Source organism: Hypanus sabinus, chromosome 26 (genome assembly GCF_030144855.1).
Source record: "Hypanus sabinus isolate sHypSab1 chromosome 26, sHypSab1.hap1, whole genome shotgun sequence".
Taxonomy (NCBI): domain Eukaryota; kingdom Metazoa; phylum Chordata; class Chondrichthyes; order Myliobatiformes; family Dasyatidae; genus Hypanus; species Hypanus sabinus.
Window position 1 is genome coordinate 1,046,707 of NC_082731.1, and position 15,503 is coordinate 1,062,209.

Genomic DNA, 15,503 nt, shown 5'->3' on the forward strand with positions numbered 1-15,503 from the left:
TAAGGTTTAGAAGTTACCTTCAGTAACATGACATTATCTACTTATTGTAACATTACAGTTTGCTGAAGTAAACCAAGTCAATGGCGGTTCCAGTGTAAATGGTACCTAAGTTACTGAATTCAGCTTGCATTAAAGTATTCCACGGCACTGAGCACTCTACATGCAATATTCATACTGTTCCAAATCACCCTGTGTAGTTATGAACACAACCTTATCACAAAATGCTTTGAATACAAAGCAGTGCATTCAACTCAATGGAGTGTACAGTTCAAATTTCCCTAAAGGTAGTATGTGCTAACATGATGTAAACCTCATTATTATACTCACAATATGTTTTAGAGTAGTCTGCAATGAATTATATGAATGTACCACCTAAGGTTGAGAAGTTACCTTCAGTAACATCACATTATCTACTAATTGTAACATTACAGTTTGCTGAAGTAAACCAACTCAATGGCTGTTCCACTGTAAATGTTACCTGTTAAGTTCCTGAATTCAGCTTGCGTTAAAGTATTCCATGGCAGTGAGCACTCTACATGCAATATCCATACCGTTCCAATTCACCCTGTGTAGTTACGAACACAACCTTATCACAAAATGCTTTGAACTGAAAGTAAAGCTTTCAACTCAATGGAGTGTACAGTTCAATTTTGTTTAAAAGTGGTATGTGCTAACATGATGTAAACCTTATTATTATACTCAGAATATGATTTAGAACAGTCTGCAATCAATTATATGAATGTACTACCTAAGGTTTAGAAGTTACCTTCAGTAACATCACATTATCTACTCATTGTAACATTACAGTTTGCTGAAGTAAACCAAGTCAATGGCTGTTCCAGTGTAAATGGTACCTGTAAAGTTACTGAATTCAGCTTGCGTTAAAGTATTCCATGGCACTGAGCACTCTACATGCAATATCCATACTGTTCCAATTCACCCTGTGTAGTTATGAACACAACCTTATCACAAAATGCTTTGAATTGAAAGTAAAGCTTTCAACTCAATGGAGTGTACAGTTCAATTTTGCCTAAAAGCAGTATGTGCTAACATGATGTAAACCTCATTATTATACTCAGAATATGATTTAGTGTAGTCTGCAATCAATTATATGAATGTACTACCTAAGGTTTAGAAGTTACCTTCAGTAACATGACATTATCTACTTATTGTAACATTACAGTTTGCTGAAGTAAACCAAGTCAATGGCTGTTCCAGTGTAAATGGTACCTGTTAAGATACTGAATTCAGCTTGCATTAAAGTATTCCATGGCACTGAGCACTCTACATGCAATATTCATACAGTTCCAAATCATCCTGTGTAGTTATGAACACAACCTTATCACAAAATGCTTTGAATAGAAACCAGTGCATTCAACTCAATGGAGTGTACAGTTCAACTTTGCCTAAAAGTAGCATGTGCTAACATGATGTAAACCTCATTATTATACTCACAATATGATTTAGACTAGTCTGCAATGAATTATATGAATGTACTACCTAAGGTTTAGAAGTTACCTTCAGTAACATCACATTATCTACTCATTGTAACATTACAGTTTGCTGAAGTAAACCAACTCAATGGCTGTTCCAGTGTAAATGTTACCTGTTAAGTTCCTGAATTCAGCTTGCATTAAAGTATTCCATGGCAGTGAGCACTCTACATGCATTATCCATACCGTTCCAATTCACCCTGTGTAGTTACGAACACAACCTTATCACAAAATGCTTTGAACTGAAAGTAAAGCTTTCAACTCAATGGAGTGTGCAGTTCAATTTTGTTTAAAAGTGGTATGTGCTAACATGATGTAAACCTTATTATTATACTCAGAATATGATTTAGAACAGTCTGCAATCAATTATATGAATGTACTACCTAAGGTTTAGAAGTTACCTTCAGTAACATCACATTATCTACTCATTGTAACATTACAGTTTGCTGAAGTAAACCAAGTCAATGGCTGTTCCAGTGTAAATGGTACCTGTAAATTTACTGAATTCAGCTTGCGTTAAAGTATTCCATGGCACTGAGCACTCTACATGCAATATCCATACTGTTCCAATTCACCCTGTGTAGTTATGAACACAACCTTATCACAAAATGCTTTGAATAGAAAGCAGTGCATTCAACTCAATGGAGTGTACAGTTCAATTTTGCCTAAAAGTAGTATGTGCTAACATGAAGTAAACCTCATTATTATACTCACAATATGATTTAGAATAGTCTGCAATGAATTATATGAATGTACTACCAAAGGTTTAGAAGTTACCTTCAGTAACATCACATTATCTACTGATTGTAAAACTACAGTTTGCTGAAGTAAACAAAGTCAATGGTTGTTCCAGTGTACATGGTACCTGTTAAGTTCCTGAATTCAGCTTGCATTAAAGTATTCCATGGCAGTGAGCACTCTACCTGCAATATCCATACAGTTCCAATTCACCCTGTGTAGTTATGAACACAACCTTATCACAAAATGCTTTGAATTGAAAGTAAAGCTTTCAACTCAATGGAGTGTACAGTTCAATTTTGCCTAAAAGCAGTATGTGCTAACATGATGTAAACCTCATTATTATACTCAGAATATGATTTAGTGTAGTCTGCAATCAATTATATGAATGTACTACCTAAGGTTTAGAAGTTACCTTCAGTAACATCACATTATCTACTCATTGTAACATTACAGTTTGCTGAAGTAAACCAAGTCAATGGCTGTTCCAGTGTAAATGGTACCTGTAAAGTTACTGAATTCAGCTTGCGTTAAAGTATTCCATGGCACTGAGCACTCTACATGCAATATCCATACTGTTCCAATTCACCCTGTGTAGTTATGAACACAACCTTATCACAAAATGCTTTGAATAGAAAGCAGTGCATTCAACTCAATGGAGTGTACAGTTCAATTTTGCCTAAAAGTAGTATGTGCTAACATGAAGTAAACCTCATTATTATACTCACAATATGATTTAGAATAGTCCGCAAATGAATTATATGAATGTACTACCAAAGGTTTAGAAGTTACTTTCAGTAACATCACATTATCTACTGATTGTAAAATTACAGTTTGCTGAAGTAAACAAAGTCAATGGTTGTTCCAGTGTACATGGTACCTGTTAAGTTCCTGAATTCAGCTTGCATTAAAGTATTCCATGGCACTGAGCACTTTTAATGCAATATCTATACTGTTCCAAATCACCATGTGTAGTTATGAACACAACCTTATCACAAAATGATTTGAATAGAAAGCAGTGCATTCAACTCAATGGAGTGTACAGTTCAATTTTGCCTAAAAGTAGTATGTGCTAACATGATGTAAACCTCATTATTATACTCACAACATGATGTAGAGTAGTCTGCAATCAATTAGATGAATGTACTCCCAAAGGGTTAGAAGTTAGTTTCAGTAACATCACATTATCTACTCAGTGTAACATTACAGTTTGCTGAAGTAAACCAAGTCAATGGCTGGTCCACCATAAATGATTCCTGGTAGTTTACTGAATTCAGCTTGCATTGGAGTATTCCATGTCACTGAGCACTCTACATGCAATATCCATAGAGTTCCAATTCACCATGTGTAGTTATGAACACAACCTTATCACAAAATGCTTTGAATAGAAAGCAGTGCATTGAACTCAATGGAGTGTACAGTTCAATTTTGCCTAAAAGTAGTAAGTGCTAATATGATGTAAACCTCATTATTATACTCAGAATATGATTTAGAGTAGACTGCAATCAATTATATGAATGTACTACCTAAGGTTTAGAAGTTACCTTCAGTAACATCACATTATCTACTCATTGTAACATTACAGTTTGCTGAAGTAAACCAACTCAATGGATGTTCCACAGTAAATGTTACCTGTTAAGTTCTTGAATTCAGCTTGCATTAAAGTATTCCATGGCAGTGAGCACTCTACATGCAATATCCATACAGTTCCAATTCACCCTGTGTAGTTATGAACACAACCTTATCACAAAATGCTTTGAATTGAAAGTAAAGCTTTCAACTCAATGGAGTGTACAGTTCAATTTTGTTTAAAAGTGGTATGTGCTAACATGATGTAAACCTTATTATTATACTCAGAATATGATTTAGAACAGTCTGCAATCAATTATATGAATGTACTACCTAAGGTTTAGAAGTTAACTTCAGTAACATCACATTATCTACATTGTAACATTACAGTTTCCTGAAGTAAACCAAGTCAATGGCTGTTCCTGTGTAAATGGTACCTGTAAAGTTACTGAATTCAGCTTGCGTTAAAGTATTCCATGGCACTGAGCACTCTACATGCAATATCCATACTGTTCCGATTCACCCTGTGTAGTTCTTAACACAACCTTATCACAAAATGCTTTGAATAGAAACCAGTGCATTCAACTCAATGGAGTGTACAGTTCAACTTTGCCTAAAAGTAGTATGTGCTAACATGATGTAAAACTCATTATTATACTCACAATATGAATTAGAGTAGTCTGCAATGAATTATATGAATGTACTACCTAAGGTTTAGAAGTTACCTTCAATAAGATCACATTATCTACTCATTGTAACATTACAGTTTGCTGAAGTAAACCAAGTCAATCGCGGTTCCAGTGTAAATGGTACCTGTTAAGTTACTGAATTCAGCTTGCGTTAAAGTATTCCATGGCACTGAGCACTCTACATGCAATATCCATACTGTTCCAATTCACTCTGTGTAGTTAAGAACACAACCTTATCACAAAATGCTTTGAATAGAAAGCAGTGCATTGAACTCAATGGAGTGTACAGTTCAATTTTGCCTAAAAGTAGTAAGTGCTAACATGATGTAAACCTCATTATTATACTCAGAATATGATTTAGTGTAGTCTGCAAATCAATTATATGAATGTACTACCTAAGGTTTAGAAGTTACCTTCAGTAACATCACATTATCTACTCATTGTAACATTACAGTTTGCTGAAGTAAACAAAGTCAATGGCTCTCCAGTGTAAATGGTACCTGTTAAGTTACTGAATTCAGCTTGCATTAAAGTATTCCATGGCACTGAGCACTCTACATGCAATATCCATAGAGTTCCAATTCACCCTGTGTAGTTATGTACACAACCTTATCACAAAATGCTTTGAATTGAAAGTAAAGCTTTCAACACAATGTAGTGTACAGTTCAATTTTGTTTAAAAGTGGTATGTGCTAACATGATGTAAACCTTATTATTATACTCAGAATATGATTTAGAATAGTCTGCAATCAATTATATGAATGTACTACCTAAGGTTTAGAAGTTACCTTCAGTAACATCACATTATCTACTTATTGTAACATTACAGTTTGCTGAAGTAAACCAAGTCAATGGCTGTTCCAGTGTAAATGGTACCAGTTAAGTTACTGAATTCAGCTTGCATTAAAGTATTCCTTGCACTGAGCACTCGACATGCAATATCCATACTGTTCCAATTCACTCTGTGTAGTTATGAACACAACCTTATCACAAAATGATTTGAATTGAAAGCAGTGCATTCAACTTAATGGAGTGTACAGTTCAATTTTGCCTAAAAGTAGTATGTGCTAACATGATGTAAACCTCATCATTATACTCACAATATGATTTAGAGTGGTCCGCAATCAATTATATGAATCTACTACCTAAGGTTTAGAAGTTACCTTCAGTAACATCACATTATCTACTCATTGTAACATTACAGATTGCAGAAGTAAAGTAAGTCAATGGCGGTTCCAGTGTAAATGGGACCTGTTAAGTTACTGAATTCAGCTTGCGATAAAGTATTCCATGGCACTGAGCACTCTACATGCAATGTCCATACTGTTCCAATTCACTCTGTGTAGTTAAGAACACAACCTTATCACAAAATGCTTTGAATAGAAAGCAGTGCATTGAACTCAATGGAGTGTACAGTTCAATTTTGCCTAAAAGTAGTAAGTGCTAACATGATGTAAACCTCATTATTATACTCAGAATATGATTTAGTGTAGTCTGCAATCAATTATATGAATGTACTACCTAAGGTTTAGAAGTTACCTTCAGTAACATCACATTATCTACATTGTAACATTACAGTTTGCTGAAGTAAACAAAGTCAATGGCTGTTTGTGTAAATGGTACCTGTTAAGTTACTGAATTCAGCTTGCATTAAAGTATTCCATGCACTGAGCACTCTACATGCAATATTCATACTGTTCCAAATCACCCTGTGTAGTTATGTACACAACCTTATCACAAAATGCTTTGAATTGAAAGTAAAGCTTTCAACACAATGTAGTGTACAGTTCAATTTTGTTTAAAAGTGGTATGTGCTAACATGATGTAAACCTTATTATTATACTCAGAATATGATTTAGAATAGTCTGCAATCAATTATATGAATGTACTACCTAAGGTTTAGAAGTTACCTTCAGTAACATCACATTATCTACTTATTGTAACATTACAGTTTGCTGAAGTAAACCAAGTCAATGGCTGTTCCAGTGTAAATGGTACCAGTTAAGTTACTGAATTCAGCTTGCATTAAAGTATTCCTTGCACTGAGCACTCGACATGCAATATCCATACTGTTCCAATTCACCCTGTGTAGTTATGAACACAACCTTATCACAAAATGATTTGAATTGAAAGCAGTGCATTCAACTCAATGGAGTGTACAGTTCAATTTTGCCTAAAAGTAGTATGTGCTAACATGATGTAAACCTCATCATTATACTCACAATATGATTTAGAGTGGTCCGCAATCAATTATATGAATCTACTACCTAAGGTTTAGAAGTTACCTTCAGTAACATCACATTATCTACTCATTGTAACATTACAGATTGCAGAAGTAAAGTAAGTCAATGGCGGTTCCAGTGTAAATGGGACCTGTTAAGTTACTGAATTCAGCTTGCGATAAAGTATTCCATGGCACTGTGCACTCTACATGCAATATCCATACTGTTCCAATTCACCCTGTGTAGTTATGAACACAACCTTATCACAAAATGCTTTGAATAGAAAACAGTGCATTCAACTCAATGGAGTGTACAGTTCAATTTTGCCTAAAAGTAGTATGTGCTAACATGAAGTAAACCTCATTATTATACTCACAATATGATTTAGAGTAGTCTGCAATGAATTATATGAATGTACTACCTAAGGTTTAGAAGTTACCTTCAGTAACATCACATTATCTACATTGTAACATTACAGTTTGCTGAAGTAAACAAAGTCAATGGCTGTTTGTGTAAATGGTACCTGTTAAGTTACTGAATTCATCTTGCATTAAAGTATTCCATGCACTGAGCACTCTACATGCAATATTCATACTGTTCCAAATCACCCTGTGTAGTTATGAACACAACCTTATCACAAAATGCTTTGAATAGAAAGCAGTGCATTCAACTCAATGGAGTGTACAGTTCAATTTTGCCTAAAAGTAGTATGTGCTAACATGAAGTAAACCTCATTATTATACTCACAATATGATTTAGAGTAGTCTGCAATGAATTATATGAATGTACTACCAAAGGTTTAGAAGTTACCTTCAGTAACATCACATTATCTACTCATTGTAACATTACAGTTTGCTGAAGTAAACCAAGTCAATGGCTTTTCCAGTGTAAATGGTACCTGTAAAGTTACTGAATTCAGCTTGCGTTAAAGTATTCCATGGCACTGAGCACTCTACATGCAATATCCATACTGTTCCGATTCACCCTGTGTAGTTATTAACACAACCTTATCACAAAATGCTTTGAATAGAAACCAGTGCATTCAACTCAATGGAGTGTACAGTTCAACTTTGCCTAAAAGTAGTATGTGCTAACATGATGTAAACTTCATTATTATACTCACAATATGATTTAGAGTGGTCTGCAATGAATTATATGAATGTACTACCTAAGGTTTAGAAGTTAACTTCAGTAATATCACATTATCTACTCATTGTAACATTACAGTTTGCTGAAGTAAACCAAGTCAATCGCGGTTCCAGTGTAAATGGTACCTGTTAAGTTACTGAATTCAGCTTGTGTTAAAGTATACCATGGCACTGAGCACTCTACATGCAATATCCATACTGTTCCAATTCACTCTGTGTAGTTAAGAACACAACCTTATCACAAAATGCTTTGAATAGAAAGCAGTGCATTCAACTCAATGGAGTGTACAGTTCAATTTTGCCTAAAAGTAGTAAGTGCTAACATGATGTAAACCTCATTATTATACTCAGAATATGATTTAGTGTAGTCTGCAATCAATTATATGAATGTACTACCTAAGGTTTAGAAGTTACCTTCAGTAACATCACATTATCTACTTATTGTAACATTACAGTTTGCTGAATTAAACAAAGTCAATGGCTGTTTGTGTAAATGGTACCTGTTATGTTACTGAATTCAGCTTGCATTAAAGTATTCCTTGCACTGAGCACTCTACATGCAATATTCATACTGTTCCAAATCACCCTGTGTAGTTATGAACACAACCTTATCACAAAATGCTTTGAATACAAAGCAGTGCATTCAACTCAATGGAGTGTACAGTTCAACTTTGCCTAAAAGTAGTATGTGCTAACATGATGTAAACCTCATTATTATACTTACAATATGATTTAGAGTAGTCTGCAATGAATTATATGAATGTACAACCTAAGGTTTAGAAGTTACCTTCTGTAACATCACATTATCTACTCATTGTAACATTACAGATTGCAGAAGTAAAGTAAGTCAATGGCGGTTCCAGTGTAAATGGGACCTGTTAAGTTACTGAATTCAGCTTGCGTTAAAGTATTCCATGGCACTGAGCACTCTACATGCAATATCCATACTGTTCCAATTCACCCTGTGTAGTTATGAACACAACCTTATCACAAAATGCTTTGAATAGAAAACAGTGCATTCAACTCAATGGAGTGTACAGTTCAATTTTGCCTAAACGTAGTATGTGCTAACATGAAGTAAACCTCATTATTATACTCACAATATGATTTAGAGTAGTCTGCAATGAATTATATGAATGTACTACCAAAGGTTTAGAAGTTACCTTCAGTAACATCACATTATCTACTCATTGTAACATTACAGTTTGCTGAAGTAAACCAACTCAATGGCTGTTCCACTGTAAATGTTACCTGTTAAGTTCCTGAATTCAGCTTGCATTAAAGTATTCCATGGCAGTGAGCACTCTACATGCAATATCCATACAGTTCCAATTCACCCTGTGTAGTTATGAACACAACCTTATCACAAAATGCTTTGAACTGAAAGTAAAGCTTTCAACTCAAAGGAGTGTACAGTTCAATTTTGCCTAAAAGTAGTATCTGCTAACATGAAGTAAACCTCATTATTATACTCACAATATGATTTAGAGTAGTCTGCAATGAATTATATGAATGTACTACCAAAGGTTTAGAAGTTACCTTCAGTAACATCACATTATCTACTCATTGTAACATTACAGTTTGCTGAAGTAAACCAAGTCAATGGCTGTTCCAGTGTAAATGGTACCTGTAAAGTTACTGAATTCAGCTTGCGTTAAAGTATTCCATGGCACTGAGCACTCTACATGCAATATCCATACTGTTCCGATTCACCCTGTGTAGTTATTAACACAACCTTATCACAAAATGCCTTGAATAGAAACCAGTGCATTCAACTCAATGGAGTGTACAGTTCAACTTTGCCTAAAAGTAGTATGTGCTAACATGATGTAAACCTCATTATTATACTCACAATATGATTTAGAGTAGTCTGCAATGAATTATATGAATGTACTACCTAAGGTTTAGAAGTTACCTTCAGTAACATCACATTATCTACTCATTGTAACATTATAGTTTGCTGAAGTAAACCAAGTCAATCGCGGTTCCAGTGTAAATGGTACCTGTTAAGTTACTGAATTCAGCTTGCGTTAAAGTATACCATGGCACTGAGCACTCTACATGCAATATCCATACTGTTCCAATTCACCCTGTGTTGTTATGAACACAACCTTATCACAAAATGATTTGATTTGAAAGCAGTGCATTCAACTCAATGGAGTGTACAGTTCAATTTTGCCTAAAAGTAGTATGTGCTAACATGAAGTAAACCTCATTATTATACTCACAATATGATTTAGAGTAGTCTGCAATGAATTATATGAATGTACTACCAAAGGTTTAGAAGTTACCTTCAGTAACATCACATTATCTACTCATTGTAACATTACAGTTTGCTGAAGTAAACCAAGTCAATGGCTGTTCCAGTGTAAATGGTACCTGTAAAGTTACTGAATTCAGCTTGCGTTAAAGTATTCCATGGCACTGAGCACTCTACATGCAATATCCATACTGTTCCGATTCACCCTGTGTAGTTATTAACACAACCTTATCACAAAATGCTTTGAATAGAAACCAGTGCATTCAACTCAATGGAGTGTACAGTTCAACTTTGCCTAAAAGTAGTATGTGCTAACATGATGTAAACCTCATTATTATACTTACAATATGATTTAGAGTAGTCTGCAATGAATTATATGAATGTACAACCTAAGGTTTAGAAGTTACCTTCTGTAACATCACATTATCTACTCATTGTAACATTACAGATTGCAGAAGTAAAGTAAGTCAATGGCTGTTTCAGTGTAAATGGTACCTGTTAAGTTACTGAATTCAGCTTGCATTAAAGTATTCCATGGCACTGAGCACTCTACATGCAATATTCATACCGTTCCAAATAACCCTGTGTAGTTATGAACACAACCTTATCACAAAATGCTTTGAATAGAAAGCAGTGCATTCAACTCAATGGAGTGTACAGTTCAACTTTGCCTAAAAGTAGTATGTGCTAACATGATGTAAACATTATTATACTCACAGTATGATTTAGAGTAGTCTGCAATGAATTATATGAATGTACTACCTAAGGTTTAGAAGTTTCCTTCTGTAACATCACATTATCTACTCATTGTAACATTACAGTTTGCTGAAGTAAACAAAGTCAATGGCTGTTCCAGTGTAAATGGTACCTGTTAAGTTACTGAATTCAGCTTGCATTAAAGTATTCCATGGCACTGAGCACTCTACATGCAATATCCATACTGTTCCAATTCACCCTGTGTTGTTATGAACACAACCTTATCACAAAATGATTTGATTTGAAAGCAGTGCATTCAACTCAATGGAGTGTACAGTTCAATTTTGCCTAAAAGTAGTATGTGCTAACATGAAGTAAACCTCATTATTATACTCACAATATGATTTAGAGTAGTCTGCAATGAATTATATGAATGTACTACCAAAGGTTTAGAAGTTACCTTCAGTAACATCACATTATCTACTCATTGTAACATTACAGTTTGCTGAAGTAAACCAAGTCAATGGCTGTTCCAGTGTAAATGGTACCTGTAAAGTTACTGAATTCAGCTTGCGTTAAAGTATTCCATGGCACTGAGCACTCTACATGCAATATCCATACTGTTCCGATTCACCCTGTGTAGTTATTAACACAACCTTATCACAAAATGCTTTGAATAGAAACCAATGCATTCAACTCAATGGAGTGTACAGTTCAACTTTGCCTAAAAGTAGTATGTGCTAACATGATGTAAACCTCATTATTATACTCACAATATGATTTAGAGTGGTCCGCAATCAATTATTTGAATCTACTACCTAAGGTTTAGAAGTTACCTTCAGTAACATCACATTATCTACTCATTGTTACATTACAGTTTGCAGAAGTAAACCAAGTCAATGGCGGTTCCAGTGTAAATGGGACCTGTTAAGTTACTGTATTCAGCTTGCGTTAAAGTATTCCATGGCACTGAGCACTCTACATGCAATATCCATACTGTTCCAATTCACCCTGTGTAGTTATGTACACAACCTTATCACAAAATGCTTTGAATAGAAAGCAGTGCATTCAACTCAATGGAGTGTACAGTTCAATTTTGCCTAAAAGTAGTAAGTGCTAACATGATGTAAACCTCATTATTATACTCAGAATATGATTTAGTGTAGTCTGCAATCAATTATATGAATGTACTACCTAAGGTTTAGAAGTTACCTTCAGTAACATCATATTATCTACTCAGTGTAACATTAAAGTTTGCAGAAGAAAACAAAGTCAATGGCTGTTCCAGTGTAAGTGGTACCTGTTAAGTTACTGAATTCAGCTTGCATTAAAGTATTCCATGGCACTGAGCACTTTTAATGCAATATCCATGCTGTTCCAAATCACCATGTGTAGTTATGAACACAACCTTATCACAAAATGATTTGAACAGAAAGCAGTGCATTCAACTCAATGGAGCGTACAGTTCAATTTTGCCTAAAAGTAGTATGTGCTAACATGATGTAAACCTCATTATTATACTCACAACATGATGTAGAGTAGTCTGCAATCAATTAGATGAATATACTCCCAAAGGGTTAGAAGTTACTTTCAGTAACATCACATTATCTACTCAGTGTAACATTACAGTTTGCTGAAGTAAACTAAGTCAATGGCTGGTCCACCATAAATGATACCTGGTAGTTTACTGAATTCAGCTTGCATTGGAGTATTCCATGGCACTGAGCACTCTACATGCAATATCGATAGAGTTCCAATTCACCACGTGTAGTTATGAACACAACCTTATCCAAAATGCTTTGAATAGAAAGCAGTGCATTGAACTCAATGGAGTATACAGTTCAATTTTGCCTAAAAGTAGTAAGTGCTAATATGATGTAAACCTCATTATTATACTCAGAATATGATTTAGAGTAGTCTGCAATCAATTATATGAATGTACTACCTAAGGTTTAGAAGTTACCTTCAGTAACATGATATTATCTACTTATTGTAACATTAGAGTTTGTTGAAGTAAACAAAGTCAATGGCTGTTTCAGTGTAAATGGTACCTGTTAAGTTACTGAATTCAGCTTGCATTAAAGTATTCCATGGCACTGAGCACTCTACATGCAATATTCATACCGTTCCAAATAACCCTGTGTAGTTATGAACACAACCTTATCACAAAATGCTTTGAATAGAAAGCAGTGCATTCAACTCAATGGAGTGTACAGTTCAACTTTGCCTAAAAGTAGTATGTGCTAACATGATGTAAACATTATTATACTCACAGTATGATTTAGAGTAGTCTGCAATGAATTATATGAATGTACTACCTAAGGTTTAGAAGTTTCCTTCTGTAACATCACATTATCTACTCATTGTAACATTACAGTTTGCTGAAGTAAACAAAGTCAATGGCTGTTCCAGTGTAAATGGTACCTGTTAAGTTACTGAATTCAGCTTGCATTAAAGTATTCCATGGCACTGAGCACTCTACATGCAATATCCATACAGTTCCAATTCACCCTGTGCAGTTATGTACACAACCTTATCACAAAATGCTTTGAATTGAATGTCAAGCTTTCAACACAATGTAGTGTACAGTTCAATTTTGTTTAAAAGTGGTATGTGCTAACATGATGTAAACCTTATTATTATACTCAGAATATGATTTAGAACAGTCTGCAATCAATTATATGAATGTACTACCTAAGGTTTAGAAGTTACCTTCAGTAACATCACATTATCTACTCATTGTAACATTACAGTTTGCTGAAGTAAACCAAGTCAATGGCTGTTCCAGTGTAAATGGTACCTGTAAAGTTACTGAATTCAGCTTGCATTAAAGTATTCCATGGCACTGAGCACTCTACATGCAATATCCATACTGTTCCAATTCACCCTGTGTAGTTATTAACACAACCTTAACACAAAATGCTTTGAATAGAAACCAGTGCATTCAACTCAATGGAGTGTACAGTTCAACTTTGCCTAAAAGTAGTATGTGCTAACATGATGTAAACCTCATTATTATACTCACAATATGATTTAGAGTAGTCTGCAATGAATTATATGAATCTACTACCTAAGGTTTAGAAGTTACCTTCAGTAACATCACATTATCTACTCATTGTAACATTACAGTTTGCTGAAGTAAACCAAGTCAATGGCGGTTCCAGTGTAAATGGTACCTGTTAAGTTACTGAATACAGCTTGCGTTAAAGTATTCCATGGCACTGATCACTCTACATGCAATATCCATACTGTTCCAATTCACCCTGTGTAGTTAAGAACACAACCTTATCACAAAATGCTTTGAATAGAAAGCAGTGCATTCAACTCAATGGAGTGTACAGTTCAATTTTGCCTAAAAGTAGTAAGTGCTAACATGATGTAAACCTCATTATTATACTCAGAATATGATTTTCTTTAGTCTGCAATCAATTATATGAATGTACTACCTAAGGTTTAGAAGTTACCTTCAGTAACATCACATTATCTACTTATTGTAACATTACAGTTTGCTGAAGTAAACCAAGTGAATGGCTGTTTCAGTGTAAATGGTACCTGTTAAGTTACTGAATTCAGCTTGCATTAAAGTATTCCATGGCACTGAGCACTCTAACATGCAATATTCATACTGTTCCAAATCACCCTGTGTAGTTATGAACACAACATTATCAAAAAATGCTTTGAATAGAAAGCAGTGCATTCAACTCAATGGAGTGTACAGTTCAACTTTGCCTAAAGGTAGTATGTGCTAACATGATGTAAACCTCATTATTATACTCACAATATGATTTAGAGTAGTCTGCAATGAATTATATGAATGTACTACCAAAGGTTTAGAAGTTACCTTCAGTAACATCACATTATCTACTCATTGTAACATTACAGTTTGCTGAAGTAAACCGTCAATGGCTGTTCCAGTGTAAATGGTACCTGTAAAGTTACTGAATTCAGCTTGCGTTAAAGTATTCCATGGCACTGAGCACTCTACATGCAATATCCATACTGTTCCGATTCACCCTGTGTAGTTATTAACACAACCTTATCACAAAATGCTTTGAATAGAAACCAGTGCATTCAACTCAATGGAGTGTACAGTTCAACTTTGCCTAAAAGTAGTATGTGCTAACATGATGTAAACCTCATTATTATACTCACAATATGATTTAGAGTGGTCCGCAATCAATTATTTGAATCTACTACCTAAGGTTTAGAAGTTACCTTCAGTAACATCACATTATCTACTCATTGTTACATTACAGTTTGCAGAAGTAAACCAAGTCAATGGCGGTTCCAGTGTAAATGGGACCTGTTAAGTTACTGTATTCAGCTTGCGTTAAAGTATTCCATGGCACTGAGCACTCTACATGCAATATCCATACTGTTCCAATTCACCCTGTGTAGTTATGTACACAACCTTATCACAAAATGCTTTGAATAGAAAGCAGTGCATTCAACTCAATGGAGTGTACAGTTCAATTTTGCCTAAAAGTAGTAAGTGCTAACATGATGTAAACCTCATTATTATACTCAGAATATGATTTAGTGTAGTCTGCAATCAATTATATGAATGTACTACCTATGGTTTAGAAGTTACCTTCAGTAACATCATATTATCTACTCAGTGTAACATTAAAGTTTGCAGAAGAAAACAAAGTCAATGGCTGTTCCAGTGTAAGTGGTACCTGTTAAGT